The sequence below is a fragment of the Lithobates pipiens genome, unplaced genomic scaffold (genome assembly GCF_037356315.1).
Source record: "Lithobates pipiens isolate NorthernLeopardFrog02 unplaced genomic scaffold, aLitPip1_a1.2 Scaffold_3, whole genome shotgun sequence".
Taxonomy (NCBI): Eukaryota; Metazoa; Chordata; class Amphibia; order Anura; family Ranidae; genus Lithobates; species Lithobates pipiens.
The window spans coordinates 8,071,816-8,093,705 of NW_027507790.1; the positions used below are offsets into that span (position 1 = coordinate 8,071,816).

Genomic DNA, 21,890 nt, shown 5'->3' on the forward strand with positions numbered 1-21,890 from the left:
GAGTCCGCTTACATTAAAGTTACTAAACCCACAACAGTATAATCAGTCTGTATATGCAGCATAGCATGTTTGTCATACTCACTGTGGAACTTAAGGGGTTAAACCTCTGCATTGTGTGAAAAGGCTGTTTTTTCCTGTATGCCTAGAGCCCTCCCCTCCTGCACTGTCTATCTGGGGAAGGCCAGCTAACACAGGCAGAGTAGCCAAACTGCACATGCTCAGTTGTGTCATTTATGCTGGAGAGAACATTTACTTGTTCTCAAAGCTAGCCAGGTCATTACACATGTGGGTGTGTATACAGGCTGTAGTGGAAATCTCCTCCTACCTGAATTCTCAGTACTGGAGAAACTGTACAGTTTATCATGTAACAGTGGTATACAGATCATCCAAAAATATATATAGTGGCAGTATTTTAATGTAAAAAGAAGATTTATAAGCTGTGGGCACTGTGGGGGAGCGGATGAACTATTTTCATATTACTGTGTTTAGTAACACATTAAGACTCCTTTCACACTGGGGCACTTTTCAGGTATTTTCACACTGAAAATAGCATCTGTAAAGAGCCTCTCAAGCCATCGCAGTGTAAAAGCCCAAGTGCTTTCACACTGGGGCGGTGCGCTTGCAGGACAGGAAAAAAAAGTACTGCAAGCAGCATCTTTGGGGCATTGTGGGAGTGGTGTATACACCGCTCCCAAAATACCCTGCTCATTGAAATTAATGAGCAGCGCTGCCAAACCGCCTGCAAAGAGCCTGAAAAGCGCTTTGGCAGCTCTGCAACATGTATGCTCATAACCCTTTCTTCGGCCGCTAGCGGGGGTTAAAAGTGCCCCGCTAAAGGGAGCGAAAAGTGCCACTCTAACAGCGGTAAAGCTCCCCTAAAGCTAGCAGTGCTTTACCGATAACACTAGCACCGCCCCAGTGTGAAAGGGGTCTAAAACATTAGTTGTGATATTAGCCTTCAATTCCATTTCAACCTATGGAAGATTTGTTTGTTTTTTTAAACTGCAATGTAAAGCGTATCTAAAAAAAAATGTGTTTTCTTTTGTTATGAATAGAGTAGGAAAGGTTAATCTACCCTGTCAGTTTTCTAATTTCTGTCTATGACCATATTGGGGAGATTCACCCTCTCCATTGGTCCTAGTGACCATTAACTGAAAATCATTCAATGGGGTCTAAGGCTGGCTATACATACAATTTTCTTATTCAATTTCCTTTAGATTTACCTTCAACTATGTAGTGTAAGGGCTTGTCTGATTGCGTACAAATTGAACGTGTTTAGGTTTGATCTCATATTATATGGTTTTGGTAAATCTAAAGGAAAATTGTAAAAGAAAATTGTGTTATGTATGGCCAATCATAGAGAAGGTTTCTCTCACATTGGAGAGATTTTATCTTACCCTCTGATGTGTCAATGGGATACAAAATGAAAAAAAAAAACCATTTTATCCAAAATACAAAAAATAAAAATAAAATTTGGCTTTAGATACACTTTAAAGCTGAACTTTAGATAAGAAGGTGCAAGGATGAGTAAACTCTTTTGCACATGCATGGGTGTTTTGTTATCCCAGAATGGCCAATCAAGACGGCAGAAGATTCCAAAATCTAGAAGAAAACAGAGCAGATGAGAGCACCAGTGACAGACAGGAGAGATTGTAGATGTTGCAGCACCAGAGGAGGGCATTTTACAAGGTAAAATTTCCATAATGCGCAAATATGTTATGCCTATTTGCATGTTATGATGTAAGCTCCCAGGGAAACCTGAAAAGTTTAAAGTGTATGTAAATTCTAACAATACTTTTCTCTTATTTGCTTCATTTTGACCTGCTAAATATAACATTTGAAGAAATTTATTACATCTGTTTGACAAGTGCAAAAAGTATAATTATTCATCCAGCCATAAATCTTGTGCGCTGATAATTCCCTGAAATTTCTACCTGTGGACTGCAGTTTTCAGCATTGTTCCCTGGTATTTCCATAGACTAAAAAATACCTGCCCCTGTTATGAAGAATAGAGGGAAGTGTTATGTAGTCTTAACAAAGTATTAAAGTGGTTGTATACCCTGTACAACTACTTTTACCTACAGGTAAGCCATATTAAAGGTTACCTGCAGGTGCTTGAAATATCTCCCAAACCTCCATGGTTTAGGAGATATTTACTAAAAAGCCTAGCGCTGATGTTATCGGCGCATGTGCCCTTTAGGGCACATTGTGGCATTTCTAATAGGGGTCATGCTGTGACTGGCGGCTTCCACATGCATGCGCGGGAGTGGCATTACGTGACTCTGGACAGTCACAGAGCTGGAGTTCATGGCCACAGAAGGAAGAGGGGCGAGTATGGATGCTCCCTGCTAGTGGGGACAACGGAGACATTGCGGGCTTCAGTTTCAGATAAGTGACACATAATAGGCTACTATGTGATGCATAGTAGCCCATTATGCTTTACCTTTGCAGGGAAATAAAGAGGAAGTAAAACCCACCAGGGTTTACTTCCTCTTTAAGTAGTCCTAAAACACTTCTTGTCCAAAGGCGTTATGTAGTCTTAACACAGTGTTATGTAGTCCTAACCCACTCCCTGAGTTAATGGAAGCATTACCAGGTTAAAACAAAGGAAACATTTATGAAAAAAAGAAAAGTAATGCCGCCACAACATCTAAGGACTGGTAAGCTACAATACTATATATTTTTACTCTTTTGGGCTTAGAAACACTTTAATTCTGCTGTAAATGCAGGATTTTAGTATATAAACAACACATGAAAATGTACTGGCTGAAAATTTTAAATGGATAAAAACAGGAAAAGAACACTGCAGATTTTGCATAGTTTAATATGTAGTACAGTATGCCTAAAACACAGGAGAGTGAATGGGACCTTAAACCGAATGAAAAGTGTGTGGTTGCTTAGTCAAGGCAGGCTCCAGCGGTGCATTTGGTTGAACCTCCATTACGCTTTTCCTCAGACAATTCTAATGGGAACCACGGAATAGAACTATTTTGCAGCAAAATGTATTGAACTGTAACTTTACAATGTGAGCTCACTAGGGATTGTTTAGGACTACACACACCTATTCCTTCAGTCCCCTGCCTCATAAATCTGCTGCAGTTTAGCTCTGGCAGATAACCCTCACATGTGACAGATATTCATGCTCCAATAGATACCAACAAGCCTACAAAGACTGATACTACGCAGAGATAGGGCAGGCATCACAAAAAAAAGGACATATATTTTTAAAGATCACACTGCAGTTTTGTAAGCAGACTTTGCATCTTTATCATTGCTGCATGTATTATACGAGTATGCATCATCCTTTCCTTCGAAAATTACTCAATAAGAAATCTTAGTAAAAGAAAAAAATATGCACAAAATTACATATGCATGGATTCGTTTTGTGGGAAGGTCTGCAGATCCTTCACATAAGTTAAAAAAAAAAGAAATTCTGCATTAAACTAAATAGCGCACATCTAGAATAGGAATCAAACTGAGAAGTGTCATTGCAGAGGTCACCTCTCCAGAAGAGCCTTGAATGTCATTGATTATACTTCATAGCATGTTTTTTTATGATTGAAATAAAAAAAATAAAAAAATACAGAAAGAGTGTTATGAAGAAACTGAAATGCAGGCTGAATTATGTAACAATATTGTTGGGGAAAAAAAGTCTGTGAGGGGAGAGGAGGAGGAAAATGTAGCAGGGAATGACAAACCATGGGGTCATGATTATAACCTTCTGTGTTCGCACTGCGCTTCAGACATGTATAAATGTACTGCAGTGTTGCACAATCATAGAAGGAAACCCCATCAAAGCTGTGTGTGAAGAATGAGTGTCAGCACCTGGAGATAAACTGCAGTCACGTGCTACACTGAGGAGAACACAGATTACTGTACACAAACAGCCACTATAGTCTCACACATATCTGCATACACAAATCAGTAGACCCCATCGGAGGGTGGCTGCATCTCTGTCACATACACTTTATAAAGAAGCCATGGAATGTAAACATCCCCTCCATTGCAGCCAGGGCAAAGTATGCACATATATACACACTGCAGCCAGTGAAAATATACATGCTGTCTTCACACACTTAATTTACATACACAACATGCACATACAGTATACTTACACAGATAAACAGGCAAGCTCTTACTCAATTTCTTTTATCATCTTCTGGCAGTCATAGTTTGCAATGTCTGCTGTTAAACTGTATCTATTTTTTTTTTTTGTGCTGTTGCCACTTACATCTCTGCAGACCATGAATAAACTGTCTAAATGGAGAAAAACACTCCGTCCACACATTGTTACACGCATTGCGCTCACACACATCCACACACACACCGCAGTCTCAGGTCTCCTCATCTCACTCCTTTGTGCCTGATGTTTGAACAAATTGAATTCCTCAATGAAACCTGAGAGGAATTTTAATAGGAGAGACAATGACACCCTGTATGTGTAAACTAGTACCTATCATATTCTGTACATGCGTCGTACGGTGCACTATCGTTTTTCTGTACATTAACTTTGCAAAGCCAATTTTCTTGTACCGTGTATTACCGCCGCACGCCACTGCAGCTATCACATAAGTTTGTAAAACTGAATTCTCTTCGGTAAGATCGGTTTTTCTACTGAGGGCTTCGAAATGACCAGACACATAAAAGACAAATCTCTCAGCTCTGTGAATGAGTTTGTGCAATCACACAATGCCTCAATTTAGGTCCCATCACATTCCATGATTAATTACCTTTGTGTGATTGAATAGAAAAAGCAATTAACGGCTCATTCATGAGATTGTTGGATAGTTTTTTTTTTGTTTGTTAAACTACCTCTGCAGAATTATTTTCTTGCAATTAATCTTTCTGCAATCGCCCAATAATTTCCTATAAGATATTGTTAATCTAAAACCTTGTACACACTAGGGACAAACTGGGGCACCCTGACATACAGGTCTGAAATAGCTTATGAAGGCAAATGTCTCAGTACTCAGGGATGTGCGGTGAGGTCAGTGTCTGGTGAGGCACTGGCTAGTATCAGAGTCAAATACACATAGGTTACATATGGCACACTCGATAGAGTGAGAGCAATAATTCTAGCACTAGACCTCTTCTGTAACTCTAAACAATCTGTAAAGAAAATTTAAAGCTTCGCCTATGGAGATTTTTAAGTACTGAAGTTTGGCGCCATTACACAAGTGTGCGCAATTTTAAAGCGTGAAATGCTAGGTATCCATTTACTTGTCGTAATATCATCTTTCACATTATACAAAAAAAAATCGGGTTATCTTTCTTGTTTTTTTATATTTGTGAAAGTTTTTTTCCAAAAAAAAAAAACGTTTGAAAAATTGCTGTGCAAATATCGTGTAAGAGTAAAAGTTGCAACAACCACCATTTTATTCCCTAGGGTGTCTGCTAAAACAATAAATATAATGTTTGGGGGTTCTGAGTAATTTTCTAGCAAAAAATTATGATTATTACATGTAGGAGAGAAGTGTCAGAATTAGCCTGGTTGGCAAGGGGTTAATTACCATAAGTAATATATAAATAATTATTATATATTGTTTTTAAGGTAATTTACTAAATTTTCAAAAACTGTACTCAAGCAGGTGGCTTAACAGACAAATTACGGAAGTTTGAAGTTATAACTTCAAACCAGTAATTTCACAGTAAATAGGTAAATAATAAATTATTATCTTATAACATAGCATAATAATATATGATTTAGCTTGATTATAACAGTACCTTTTCAACAGCAGCAGATTCTCATTCTCCCTCCTAACTGTGTAACAAAAACATGCAATTGTAAACCCATGCTTTTTCCTTGTAGTTAGGAGGGCTGGGCTGGAGCATTTGTGTTTTAGACACATGCCCCTTCTATGACACTGCAGTGAGAGGCGTGCCTCCACTGCAGCATTTTTATTTGACAGCTGGGGCTAATGGTACTTTACCATTGGTCCAAGACTCCAAGCTATCCATTGAGCTCAGTGCCTCTGACAAGAAGTGAGGGGCACTGTGAGCTCAACCTCTCAGTCTGCTGCAAACAGAGTGTGCCAGCTTGAATTTAAACTGGCTGCTCTGTATGTCACTTCTGAAAGGCTGTGCAGGGATCCCCGTATCTCCAGAACCATAGGTCATAGGAGCCCCGCATTTTTACCGGTGCCTACCCCCCAAAATTTGGGGTCTCTGTGACCTTAGGTTGCCAAGCTACAACCCTCGAAGCTCGATTTTTTTTTAAATGTTCATGGCAGTTTTGTAGTATTTAACTTTATGCAACACTTTCAGGAAGCTCTTATGAGTGAAACATGTAGAGTAAGAAGTGGTTGCACATGTTGTATGAATATCATGCTTTTGAACATTTATTGTAATTTTAAAGAAACGTACGTCCAAATAAAATGTTTATTTTTTAGAAACTTACTGTAAATCTTTTTTGGTACCTTTAAAGTCCCGGTTGTCTTTTATCAATTGTTCTAATTTATTTAATGGGATGTGGTACCTAGTTCTGATCCCTCATTGACCAGTTTAAAAAAGGAAAAATATTCATTTCATAAAAAACGCGTTTTGCGGCTTTAAATTGCCACTTCCTCAATTCAAGGTGATAAAATTGGTGTCTAGTATCAGCTTCTAGTGAGATCTACTTCGGAAATACTCTTTATTGGTCACTAGGTGCAATGTTAAGCTTGTGGCAGTGATGTCATCTAGGTGGATCCCATGTAGCTGCTTTATGTGATTCACCTAGATGACATCACTGCCACAAAGAATATTCCCACAAGTGGATCTCACTGCTAGATGATACTAGACACCAATTTTATCACCTAGAACTGAGGAAGTGGCAATTTAAATCAAACACGTTTTCTTTGGTGAAATAAAGTAATTGGATGTTTTACTAAGGCTGAATTCACACTACAGCGTTTTGAGCGGGCAATCTGCCTCGGATGTCCCCACGATTTGACAGCGCTGATGTGTGAATGACAAAACACGGAGCTCCCATTTGAAATGCCATTTATGAATGAATGACACCTTAAATCGCGGCGCGGGTCAGCCACGATTGTTGCGAGATAGAACGCAACCACAGCAAACCTGCATCGCAGGACATATGTCGCCCAAAAATAGTTCAAGAGTTACTTTGGGGCGTATATATATATATATATATATATATATATATATATATATATATATATATATATATATACACACACACACACACACACACACACACACATGTACAGTGGTGTGAAAAAGTGTTTGCCCCCTTCCTCATTTCCTGTTCCTTTGAATGTTTGTCACACTTAAGTGTTTCGGAACATCAAACCAATGCACACTGTGACATCAGAAACTGGAGCAAGTCAGAGGGAGCCTGTCTCATTTTCTGGCTGGAGGAGGTCCAGCATCATCTACTTCTGTCAGCCTCAGCCTTATTGTCATCAGCCCACCTCTCTCATTCTTTTGCAATTATGGAGATTCAGCATTACATGTGAGCATTACCTAGTAATACAGGAAGCCTACAAACAGAGGCATAACTAGAATCTTCAGGGCCCCAGTGCAAGAAACCGTGAAGGGCCACCAGGGGCGTTGCTAGGTATACAAAAGATCTCTGGCTAGAGCCCATAGCAGCAAAGTAAAGGAAGTCATACGCTTGGGTGGGCATACACATGTATATAATTTACAGTGGTGTGAAAAAGTGTTTGCCCCCTTCCTCATTTCCTGTTCCTTTGCATGTTTGTCACACTTAAGTGTTTCGGAACATCAAACCAATTTAAACAATAGTCAAGGACAACACAAGTAAACACAAAATGCAATTTGTAAATGAAGGTGTTTATTATTAAAGGTGAAAAAAAATCCAAACCATCATGGCCCTGTGTGAAAAAGTGATTGCCCCCCTTGTTAAAACATACTATAACTGTGGTTGTCCACACCTGAGTTCAATTTCTCTAGCCACACCCAGGCCTGATTATTGCCACACCTGTTCACAATCAAGGCATCACTTAAATAGGAGCTGCTTGACACAGTAAGGTCCACCAGAAGATCCTTAAAAGCTACACATCATGCCGAGACCCAAAGAAATTCAGGAACAATTGAGAAAGAAAGTAATTGAGATCTATCAGTCTGGAAAGGGTTATAAAGCCATTTCCAAAGCTTTGGGAATCCAGCGAACCACAGTGAGAGCCATTATCCACAAATGGCGAAGACATGGAACAGTGGTGAACCTTCCCACGAGTGGCCGGCCGCCCAAAATTACCCCAAGAGCGCAGCGACGACTCATCCAAGAGGTCACAAAAGACCCCACAACAACGTCCAAGGAACTGCAGGCCTCACTTGCCTCAGTTAAGGTCAGCGTTCATGCCTCCACCATCAGGAAAAGACTGGGCAAAAATGGCCTGCATGGCAGAGTTCCAAGGAGAAAACCACTGCTGAGCAAAAAGAACATCAAAGCTCGTCTCAATTTCTCCACAACACATCTTGATGATCCCCAAGACTTTTGGGACAACATTCTGTGGACCGATGAGACAAAAGTGGAACTCTTTGGAAGGTGTGTGTCCAAGTATATCTAGCGTAGAAGGAACACTGCATTTCATAAAAAGAACATTATACCAACAGTAAAATATGGTGGTGGTAGTGTGATGGTCTGGGGCTGTTTTGCTGCTTCAGGACCTGGAAGACTTGCCGTGATAAAAGGAACTATGAATTCTGCTGTCTACCAAGAGATCCTGAAGGAGAATGTCCGACCATCTGTTCGTGTACTCAAGCTGAAACGAACTTGGGTTCTGCAGCAGGACAATGATCCTAAACACACCAGCAAGTCCACCACCGAATGGCTGAAGAAAAACAAAATGAAGACTTTGGAGTGGCCTAGCCAAAGTCCTGACCTGAATCCTATTGAGATGTTGTGGTATGACCTTAAAAAGGCCGTTCATGCTCGAAAACCCTCTAATGTAACTGAATTAGGACAATTCTGCAAAGATGAGTGGGCCAAAATTCCTCCAGGACGCTGTAAAAGCCTCATTGCACGTTATCGCAAACGCTTGGTTGCAGTTGTTGCTGCTAAGGGTGGCCCAACCAGTTATTAGGTTTAGGGGGCAATCACTTTTTCACACAGGGCCATGATGGTTTGGATTTTTTTTCACCTTTAATAATAAACACCTTCATTTACAAATTGCATTTTGTGTTTACTTGTGTTGTCCTTGACTATTGTTTAAATTGGTTTGATGTTCCGAAACACTTAAGTGTGACAAACATGCAAAGGAACAGGAAATGAGGAAGGGGGCAAACACTTTTTCACACCACTGTAAATTATATACATATGTATGCCCACCCAAGCGTATGACTTCCTTTACTTTGCTGCTATGGGCTCTAGCCAGAGATCTTTTGTATACCTAGCAACGCCCCTGGTGGCCCTTCATGGTTTCTTGCACTGGGGCCCTGAAGATTCTAGTTATGCCTCTGTTTGTAGGCTTCCTGTATTACTAGGTAATGCTCACATGTAATGCTGAATCTCCATAATTGCAAAAGAATGAGAGAGGTGGGCTGATGACAATAAGGCTGAGGCTGACAGAAGTAGATGATGCTGGACCTCCTCCAGCCAGAAAATGAGACAGGCTCCCTCTGACTTGCTCCAGTTTCTGATGTCACAGTGTGCAATGAAATCTGAATAAACAATTTCAATACAAAAGAGGAGCCTGTACAGCTGTGCAAGTCTGGAGGGTAAGGTTGGAGTTTTCCATGTATTTTTAAAGCCCAACTGTGTTCAATGTCCTTAATGGCCAAAACAAACTCCATACTGTAGATGTGCTTGCTGTATTAAATGTATGTAGCCTCAGCTACATGCAGTATACAGCGCTGTGTTCCTGCTGTGGGACAGAGATTTCCTGTCCTGCTCCTGGAACAAAATAGAGTCACACAGAGTGATGCTCAGCCATTCACAGCAAGCTTTGTAATCTATGAATGGCAGAAAAGTGGACAAATGAAGTCATACAAGACAGCTTGCCCCAAACTGCAGTGAAAAAAGTAATATCACCAGTCTGCCTATACTGTCTGGCATGGGTGCCTGAACCAAAAGACTGGAGATAAGCAAATGATAAACAAAGCAGGAAAATAATGTGGCGCTAATGGTGGTCACATGCTTCAATTTTTTATCTGACTGATCAAATGATCAAATCTGTAAGCAAAGAGTCAAAATTTACCTTCTGATTGATTTAGCCTGAATTCCATTCAGATTTGATCAAACTGAGACAAACAGCCAATAATATTTATTGATAATAATATTATTGATCATTCTGGGACACTTGGCATCACTGAGATACAGAATATGTTCATATTTCAATCGACCAGAATATGAGATTACAAAACAATTACAATCGTATCTTAACTATCGATCAAAGTCCATTTCCTCCTTGTGTGTCATATTGAGCGAATAGGTTGTTGACTATATGTCGAGTATTCCTATTGGGAAAGATCAATCAGAATGGAAATCAATCATTTCTTAAAGCATGTACGGCCACAATCAGTAGTTTGGTTTACAGATATTGGGGTTTATTTACTAAAGGCAAATCCACTTTGCACTACAATCGCTGAAGATCTGAAGGGGACATGCAAGGAAAATAAAAAAACAACATTTTTACTTGTACATGATTGGATAATAAAAATCAGCAGAGCTTCCCCTGATTTCCAATCTTCCCCTCAGATTTACAGTGACTGCACTTCCAAGTGCACTTGTAGTGCAGAGTGGATTGTGTTACAAAACAAAGAATAGTTAAATATGCATCATTTTAGGTTACTGTTTGCCACTTATTTACTGTCTGTACCCATGTTTTCTTTGAGATTAAAAGTGGTTTGTCACTTGTGATTAGTTTTTTTGAAATTCAGATCACTTATGGCTGTGTGGCATGCAAATTGCAACAAGTTAACATTAGAGTGTTTCTGTTGCCAGTTCACAGACCATTGGGCAATCCACAGTAATTGGATTAATTTATACTCTGCAATTAAAACGTCTTCACATTTATCCAAAATAAATTTATGTGAATTCCCTGTTCTATGTGAAGTAGAATATTAAAACAGACCTTTACTCATAAAACTAACTTCCTCTCTTCTGCTCCCCCACCCCTCCCTTTTTAACAATAGCAGACTTGGTAATGTTAGGCATTTTTAATGTGGTGTGGGCCGCTACTTCCTTATGCCTCACCTAGGCGATGATGATGTAACAATTCGTCTCTGCTGCCTCCTGGGATATCCACATCATACATCCCAAGAGGCAGTATTTTACTCAGGGGCGAAGTACCGCAGGACCTGGCAGACCTGCAATATATCTGCGCATGCTTGGGATCTCACACATGCGCAGACATGTCGCAGGTCTTCCAGGTCCCAAATATCTGGCAAGGACTTGCGGTGTGTTTGGGCATGTGCGAACAAGGGTTTCAAGATGGCAACATGAAACGTGATGCAAGGAGAGCTTCAGCAGCAAGCAAGACAGCATTGGACTCCATGTAGTTTTTTTTAAATTCTCAGACAGGGACAATTGTTGAAGCCTAAGTTTACCTAAGACAAAAAAATTAAAAATCACCACAAGGGACAATACTTACCTTCAGTGGGATGTGTCCTTTGCGCTGCTCTTTCCTCTTTTTGACAAAATCTTCCTCCTCTGATGCCCCCTCACCCCTGAAATCTTATGGTGGAGCAGGGGTTGATAGAACTAAGGGACTAAGTCCAGTTGCTTCATTTATAGTAGCAATTATTACAGCTTCCAAGAAAATATACTGTAAATACAATGTATTGCCTAGCTTAGTGATCAAGAGGCTAGACCAGTGGTTGTCAACGTAAAAGATTTAGGGGTCCTCAACTGCAGCTTCTGAGGGCTACACATAATATTCAGTAAATGTTATGCTAGAGAAGATCATTTGTACAGAAAACTCCAGACTCAAGCACCCTCTAGGGAAAGAAAATGTACATACCATGCATTACCTAGCTTGGTGATCAAGAGGCTGGACCAGTGGTTGTACACTTACAAGATTTAGAAGAAGATTTAGTTCTGGATCACCGGTATCCTGGACTTTTTGGTCCCATCTTCCATCCCGGTTTATATATAAACTGTATATAGGGGGAGGCTGGGCTCGGGGAGAGCTTCTGTTTGGGATCGCATTGGAGCCAGAGTGTCTGCTTCATCTGGTGTGGCCTTGATCAGACACCCCAAGGGACCTTAGCAGATAGGGCATGGGCTCAGCGTCTCTTCTAAATGCAATATACAATGGGGAAAGTGTGCTGTGACTTGGGACTTGAAAATCTGTGTGTTACATCAGTGCACATGGTGTACGGCTCATCTCTAACGCCACATATACACGATCGCAATTTTGGTCGGAAAAAGCTCTAATGGTTTTACCGACAGAATTCCGACGGAATTTCGCTCAAGCTGTCTTGCATACACACAGTCATCACAAAAAAAAGGAAGTTCAATACCCAGTAGCCGATAGCTTCCATCTCGTAGTTGAATCTGAGCATGTGTGAGTTTTTGCGTGTCGGAATTGCATACACACGATCGTAATTTCCGATAGAAAGTTTTTCCGTCAGGAAAATTGTGAACATGCTTTCCAATTTTTGCTGGCGGGAATTTGGCCAGCTAAATTCCAATGGAGCATACACACGGTCGCATTTTCCGATGAAAAGCTGGTATTGACATAATGTTGACTTTCAAATGAACGCGGATCCACCTGGTCCCGGGCATTGATGACGATCACGTAGATGAGAGGAGAGGTACCCCCATGTACATGTGCAAGGGCGAGGGGGCCCCGCCCCCACACGCTATATGGGAAGATTACAGCAGAGGTGGGTTAACAGAATTAAAGGGCTGTCACAGGCTCTTATCAAGCTAACTATTCCTGCCTTTCTGTCCAGTTACTCTATTCATAGTAGCCATTACTACAGCCTCCCGTGAATTAAATAGGTTCTATGAATGGAGGATGGGCAGATGACTGACAGTTTTCTGTTTCTTCTAAATCTTAAAAGCTGACAACCACTGGTCTATCTTTTTGATCACCAAGCTAGGCAATGCATGATATGTATTTTTTCTTGGCCTGGAGGATGATTAGGTCTGGAGTGTTCCGTACTAATGATCTTTGCAAAACCATACCATGGTCTTCTCCTTCATGGGTCTTCTTCCAGGTAAGTTTCCTTTGCCAGCCAATCCAAAAGTCTCTGCCATTATTTATTTCATTCTTACACTGTAACTGTTGAAGGCTACTTGTTTGCAACCAGCGCATACCACACAGAGGAATTCCTGTCCTGGGTAGTAAAATAATATTGTGTTGGTCAGAGCCAGCAAACTCAAAATTCCATTTGAAGTACTAAGAATGGATATATGCTTCATTTAATAGATAACTGATGGACGTTAAGGATAAGCCATAGAACTCTTCAAAATATACTCCTCTCTAAATTTAAACAGCCAACCAACGAATGTTATGTGGCCTCTAGATACTCCTTTTTACAGTTTTGTGCCACTAGGTTCCTGTTGAATCTTCCCTACAGGAAAATTGTCTTCCGAAGCTTATGCTATGTAGCTTTATCTGTCAGGCAAAGTGACAAATGCTGCCAGCTCCATTCTTGTGGAAAGCATAATTGAAATAGTCCATTTTAGATAAACTCTTCCAACATTGAGCCAAATGTAAAAATCACTACCAAGCCTCACGTTACGATGAAACTATTTCTAGCTGTACAGTGACTGGATTGTTTTGAAGATTCTGTGAGCCCCCTCGGCAGATTATATAAACGTGAGATAGCATCACTTAAGGTGGGGCTGATCCAGATACTTTGGAAAGCTTGTGTAGATAGGTAATTGTGATTGAAACTGAACTCCTCTTTTGCCAACTTCTCACTGATACCTTTTCCTGCCAGAAGACCTCTTCTTAGCCCAGATAAAAAGTATATATTTTCGCATTACATCGCCAGTACAAGACTGTCCCTAAACGTATGCCTGATTCAATACTCCACCGGAAAAAAAGGAAAAAGAAAAAGAAAAGGAGCAGACCTGTGAGTTTGGGGTTTTCCTGTACAAGACACCCCACTATTTGTTTAATGTTACTCATCATCAAGATATATATTTCTATTTAACATCTAATTCTGTAGATACACTGCATATATATATATATATATATACTCCTGAAGAAGCGAGCAGTGACTCGCAAAACGCATTGAGTTATATGATGTCTGTGTATCATTTTATATTAACAGTTGTAAATTATGTGTATGTTTCCTAGCATTTTTGTTAGCATGTTGACCCCAAGCAGTTTAGCACTCATGTACGTGAATATTTTAACCTCAATACATCCATTAACAATATGTATTCTAAATACTCTCAATGGCCCCTTTGTGCTCACCTCATTTAAAGTCCCATGGGCAAAAGTTTGGTTTGCAATACTCCACCGGATGTTATACATTTTGGATTTGCTTAAAAGAGCACTGACAAGCCTTCATCCAACTCAGTTTTTCCAAAGAATATAATTCAGCCCTGGCTGAACACCAGGTAAGCTCAATCTAACAATTCTGGCTCAAACACAGACAACACTGTGGGGTTGATTTACTAAAGGCAAATCCACTTTGCACTGCAAGTGCACTTGAAAGTGCAGTCACTGTAGATCTGAGGGGAACATCAGAAATGAGGGGAGCTCTGCCGATTTTACCATCCAATCATGTGCAAGCTAAAATGCTGTTTTTTATTTTTCTTGCATGTTCCCCTCAGATCTAAATTGACTGCACTTCCAAGTGCACTTGCAGTGCAAAGTGGATTTGCCTTTAGTAAATAACCCCCACTGACTGCTAGCAGCAAAACTGAACAACAAACTATACACTACGCATCAAAATAACCTGAGAAGGCAGGTTACATCAGCAACAGTCTGAATTCATTAAAGTGGAAGTTTAGCCTAAAACTAAAATCTACTTGCAGCCACACTCTAAAACGAACATATATAACCTTGTAAAGCAAAAATCACTATACATACCTTTTCTGAAGCCGTTCTGGTCCAGTCTCCAGCGGCAGAAGCTCTGTGCAGAAGACAGCAGACAATGGCTGGGAAGTGATGTAACCCTAGAGTTACTATGACATTTGAGAAAGGAGCACGCATGCACCGTACCAGTTTTGTGCATTCTCTGAACCGCATTGTGGTCCTTCCCTCACCCCGGTGACATCACACGCCTATTGGCGCCACTATCCTAGCTGATTCCATCAGGCATACTCGGAAGAATACAGGTCTTGCAAGCTTCCTTCCTGCTTCACAGTGGTTACCACGGCGGGTACTTCTCTTACCTAGGAGATGCTGATGACTGTTCCCCGTGGGTTTCAGCCCTAGATGAGAATATCTTCCCTTATTTATATGTAAGTGTTTTAAACTACATGTTATTGTACATTAAACATTGCACTCAGATGTGATTTTCTGTGTTTTTTTCTTATAGAGTTACTATAGGGCTTCCGTTGTTGGTTGCCTCTTCTGCACACTACCACACACAGAAGCCTACGCTGACAGCTCAGCATTAGACCAGACCGGAGTGTCTTCAGAAAAGCTATGTATAGAGATTTTTTGCTTTATAAGGTTAGATAGGTTAGTTTTAGATTGTGGCTGCAAGTAGATTTATAGATTTTAGTTTTAGGCTGAACTTTTATTTAGAAAAAATCTTTACAGACCACAGTCTTTGAACTGTAAATAAGCAGACACAAGGCATGTTAACCTGCTGAGGTTGCCTGCTACAGAAAGTGAGTAAAGTTCAATAACCACTGTACCCGTGGCTGCCTGCCACTTAGTACTTAGGGAACATGCCCAAAGTGGGCCCAGAAAATACTCTATTCTGAATTGATGGCATAGGTTGCATGTCTATGTGAGATTAACATGTGACAGTTCAAAGTCAAATACATATTTAGGTATGACATACTGTTTAACCACTTCAGCCCCGGAAGTATTTACCCCCTTCCTGACCAGGGCATTTTTTTGTGATTTGTCACTGTGTTGCTTTAGTTGACAATTGTGTGGTCGTACAACATTGTACCGTAACAAAATTGACGTTCTTTTTTTCCCACAAATAAAGTTTTCTTTTGGTGGTATTTGATCACCTCTGCGGTTTTTATTTTTTGCACTATAAACAAAAAAAAAAAACGACAATTTGAAAAAAAACAATATTTTTTTCTTTTTGCTATAATAAATACCTCCAAAAAACATATAAAAAAATAATTTCTTCCACAGTTTAGGCCGATATGTATTCGCAATAAGAGTATAATTGCAATAAGTGTATATTGATTGGTTTGCACAAAAGTTATAGCGTCTACAAAATAGAGGATAGATTTATGGCATTTTTATTATTACTATTTTTTTACTAGTAAGGGCTGCGATCTGCATTTTTTTATCATGACATCGACATTGCGTCAGACAGAGTGGACACTTTTGACACTATTTTGGGACCATTGAGAGCTAAAAATAGCCACTGATTACTGTATAAATGTCACTGGCAGGGAATGGATTAATCACTAGGGGGTGATCAAGGGGTTAAATGTGTTGCCTCAGTTCTAACTGTAGGGGGAGTGGGCTCACTAGAACATGACAGAGATCACTGCTCCAATCACTGGCAGCAGTAGATCCCTGTCATGTTGCTAGGCAGAACAGGGAAATGCCTTGTTTGCATCTTCCCGTTCTGCCTCTCCTCCATGCAATCGTGGACCGCTGGCATACATCAAGTCCGCAGGACTCATGGGCACGTGCCTGCTACGTGCCCGCCGCTGGCGTGCACGAGCCTGCTAGACGGGAATTACGAAAAAGGACGTAAGGTATGCCCCTTTGCGCACTCGCACCATTCTGCCAATGTAAATCAGTGCACGGCGGTCGGCAAGTGGTTAAACATGTATGTGGTTTGTCCCAAAACAAACAAATTTGTTGGTTCTGCACATCTCACCACTTCTCTATTGAGATTTCCACATCCCCATCTGCTCTTGGTCATAATGATCGCTTTTAAGCCATAGAAGAATTATAATTTGCTTTTAAACCTAAACATGTTTAAGGTACCCTGTGAACTGGTAAATTACCTACCTTAGCATGATGCTGCAATCTAGCCAAAGGCTTTTTTTGCATACTACTACAGAAGAGAAAGTGGCCATTATGGAGCCTATTGACAAGGGAAATCTCACACAAATCTTCTCTGTGAGCCCAGCCACTTTGTGTACCCCACAGAGAGCATACATGTAGGGGAGACCCAGTAGCACTTCCCACCACAGGCAGAAAACTACAGAAGGGGGTGGAGACAAGACCAATCACCCTGTACTAGGAGATGGAACAGCACAAACTGGTCTTGATTACATGAAGCTCTTGCACAAAGGAAAAGTTTCACATTGGACTACTGCACAGATATAGAAAATATACAAAAAGCCAGGGCCGTCTTTAAGGCAGGGCAAAAGGGGCAGCTGCCATGGGCCCTGTCATTGTTGTGGGGCCCAAAGCAGCTGCCTCATACTTGCCAACTATCCCAGTTTAAATTCCCTTGAAGTTTTAGTCCTGTGCTGTGTCCCGATATCTCAGTGTGAAGTGATGGTACTAATTCTGCGCAGCTCTGCCCTATTGTTGTGTACAGATGACTCACCTGCAGGCCTTGTGTTTACATGTAAATAACTGGAATTCATATGCAAATAGTGGCAGAATTACTAATAAACAGTTGCGGCATTGATATGTAAATAAAGGCGGCATTCATATGTGTATCATGCTCCCCTGCAGTGAGGAGATGATGTACTGTAACCTCTAGCAACCAATCAGTGAGCTGTATTACTATACAGTAATTTCTAGAAACCAATTAACAAGCAGAAATCATTTGCTGTAACCTCTAGCAACCAGTCATTAAGCAGTAATGATATGCTGTAACCACTGGCAACCAATCACAATTGCTGCCTGATCTGATACAGTAAACTGATTTTAAGTCTAGCTGCTATTGTATATCTCAGAGCAGGTAGAAATTGCATGGGGGGGCCTCAAGAAAATTTTTGCCCAGGGTCCAATCAATATTAAAGACGATCCTGCAAAAAGCATATGTATTTAGACAATATTTGCTTTTCCCAGAGTTCACTTTTAACACTGAACCTCCATCTACTGTATATCTAGATGAACATAAGCCAAGGAAAAAAATAGGCAAATAAAATAGTGGGCTAAGATGACATTCAGAATGCAAGTTATTAGGACAGTAATTAAAAATTGCGGATACAGAAATGAGCAAAGTGCTGAAATATTTATTAGGTTAAAGATAGAATTTTAGATTGTATTTAGAAGGACAAAGAGAGCCATTCTGAACATCCTCTCCATAGTGATTTGTGTGGTGACTGTGTCTGGTTACAATATTCAGACTCCTACATAAGGTCTGAGGACAAGAGTCTTCTGAGTGGAAGGCCAATTAGAAGGAAATGAAAGAGAGAAATGGATTAGGCTCTAAATAACAGCATTTGTGAACTGTTTTTTTTTTTTTTACAAATAAAACAAAATGTTTAGGGGAATGCTAGCTTGTAGAACAGGTAGGTTTACACATACATAATGCAAGGATCAATGAGGCAAAAAATATCTGCCAAATAGCTGCTTAATTTTCTCAGCTAGTTCTAGAATTAAAACTGTAACTTTTTTTTTATAGCTTGAATACATCATTGCAGTTAAGGCTAGACATACAAAGATGCTTTAGGGAGATACTGCTTTTTACTATAAACAGTGGCCATCAGTGACTATCAATTAATGATTTGTGAGCAATCCTGCTTATTTTAGTTGCAGATGCCTATAGCCCATAGATCTTGGCCATAGACCCGTGTATTTAGTGGGGTAAACTTTTGACCAGCTAATATTATTTCGATTCGCAGTTTATTGCGTTTTTCAAATGTTAAGGTAAGGATTGTACCAGAGGTGTCTGTATTGCTTGTCTATGCCCTGCTTTTTTTAAAAAAACAAGTTTTCCAGAGATCAGTTTGTATAAAACACACCTGAACACTATCTAAAGTGGATAGAAGAAATACTGTCTGAATGTGATCATATAAACTGTAACAAAAGAACTGTTATATAACCTCATATGTGAATTCTACCATGCGTGAAAGCAGGGAGAGAGAGATGGTTAGACGGAGAAAAAAAACGGATAAGTTATGACATGTTAATAAGCGCTGATTCTAATGAATTTTAGCTTTAACAACCTGTGATGAGAAAACCTTTAATAAAGAGAGTATAGATAGATAGACAGAAGTACCTATAACCCAAATAAAATGTGTGATCATGTGCAATTGATCATACTTGTCTGGCTTTTAATTACCAGATCACTTCTTGGGTATACTGATTGTACAATCAAATGACCAAAAATCACCCATGAAGAATAACTTTATTATGCCTCTAACCATGCCTTTATTATCAATTATCTTATTTAAGTTTTAGTATATGGTTATTAAAGATAAATATTTAAAATAGCAAAAAATGCATCATAATGAAAATGAGTGAACACATTTAAATATATGGAGTGTATGTATACATACTGTAAATCAATAATTATCTGCATATCCTTACATAAGCACCTAGAGAGTAAGTTACTAAAAGGTAAAGTTTAACCAAGCATTGCCCACATCCATTTTTCCAAACAAACTGGAGACAATCCTTTGAAAATAAAACAGTTTTGAGAGGTTCACCTACATTAATGTTATCATTACAGGGACTGAGTGATAGACATGGATTGCAGGGGGCCCCTATAAAAAAAAAGTGTGCATAATACCATGGTGGTTAATGTTTTGATTGTGTAATCCCTCTTGGAAACTGGCCAGGGTGTACCTCCGAAGGGATTTTATGGAGTACCCACAGTATAGTTCAACTGCATGCACTGATGAAGAACTCTCCATTTATTCTTTGTTCCGGGGCAACAAAGAGTAAATGTGTCACTTTAGGGCCCTTGTAAAAATGACTAGTAACGCTAGTATAAATTTGTGTGACATTACCAGTAGCATACAGGTCCCAGTTTGGTAAAGTTGGACCACACTTTACCAAGCTGCTTTGATGTAGTAGAGTGAACTAACTGAAACTATTATGGTTAAAATGTCCTTTTCTATGGGATAGTGGAGAAAGTAATATAAGTTTATAAAGTACATCCAATGCATTATATTTCTGATGAACATCTCATAAAGGTTTCGCAATATTGTTGATTAAAGCCTCAGGGCCTAGACATGTGCCATACATGGATCTGTAAATCTGACCCTGAGAAGGCTCTCAGCTCTACAGGTCTCTATTATACAACTACCTTTTAAATGTTTGTTACTTTTCTTGGTATGTGACTATAGAAGACACCAGGGCTTTTTTTCTGCCGGAACAGAGTCCCGCCACCTTTGACAGCCCTGTCCATTCCCACTTGTCACGTAACACAGAAGCTGGAAGAGGACTCTCTGCCTCCACCAGCTTCTGTGTGCTAGTGTTGGCAGGCAAATGATGCTGGATGTTTACAGCCTGGTGGACATCCTGGAACTCAATGTTGGAAGCGCCCACATTGTTTGTAGATATGGGGCTTGGGGAGGAGGCTTGCTTGCGAAATGCATAGAGGCTGCTGGGACATACAAAATGTCACGTCCCGGTAATGATAGTGAGGCTTGGGACGCACACTGGGAGAAGAGATACAGCGATACCCTAACACATCTAAACCCATTAAAACTGCCGAAAAAGTTTAGTGCCAACCTATAGGCACTTGGAAATGTGAGTGATATGGCTTGTTTTACTTTTTTTCATAAATAAATGTACAGGTATACTGCGCAATGACTGCTGTTCATTTTTTATGAGGGTGAACATCGTTTAATACCTGTAAGCTGGGAGCAGTATAGACCCTGAGTGGATTGGTAAATTGGGAGCAGCATAGACCCTGAGTGGATTGGTTATCCCTATCAATGAACCAAAGGCGCTTTTCACAATAATATCTGGTGAGTGGCCAATTCTTATGGTGGTGGTGATGTCACTGGATTGGTGGATATGAAACGCACAGAATCACGGATATAAGAAGTTGGATTTTTTTCACAGGAAAATTTGAAAGAAGGATTTATTTATATATTGGTTTTCAGATACCAACCTAAACGTTAAACATTTTTGTATAAATAGCGACAAAAGTTGCACATGAAATATAGACACGGGTGGATTACTTAGATGCATGCATGTATAAATACAGCATTATATTTATTTATTTTTCACAGTGGTGTATATATATATATATATATATATATATATATATATCTATATTTATTTTTTACAGTGTTTACAGTATTTTATTTTTTACAGTGGTTTCTTCTAGAGTGATATTTATATATATATATATATATATATATATATATATATATATATATATATATATATATATATATATATATATATATATATACATATATGGTATATACATATATATATTTTTTATTTTCAGAGTGTTTCATATGGTTTTTTTGTAGAGTGATATTTTTTTACAGAGATATTTTACATAGTGGTGTATTGGTTGGGTATAAGGTTATAAAATATAATATTAGCGCAGTCAGCATATAATCTTTTTTGTTTTATTTAGGTTTTTACTTTAAGTGGAACCACATTTGACTGCAGCAAACTGATTTTTTAGGAGGGGTGTATCACAATATTTTGCACTTCTAGATATATATTATTTTGCGTCGGTAGACAGATATTTGAGTTTATAGTCAAAACATAGCCACAGTTCAGTAACCAGTGCGGGTAGTCAGAACAAGCATGAGAAACAGGAATCCAGAGATCAGCGAAGTCGGGTGCAGCAAACAGGATCAGGAACCAGGAGGGAAGTCAGCCAAGCAAAAGCCTTTCACAGGAAAACACAGCAGAGAGAGTCCGGATATGTTCACCAAGGCAAAGGCACAGAAACTGATCCAGGAAGTTTCATATAACAAGCAGCTCTAGCTG

At 39.6% G+C, this 21,890-nt stretch overlaps 1 protein-coding gene across 1 annotated transcript in view; it reads right to left on the bottom strand.

The window, feature by feature from the left end:
• Positions 1-21,890, bottom strand: part of CABP7 (calcium binding protein 7) — a 207,581-nt gene that overhangs the window by 121,205 nt on the left and 64,486 nt on the right. The window lies entirely within an intron of this gene.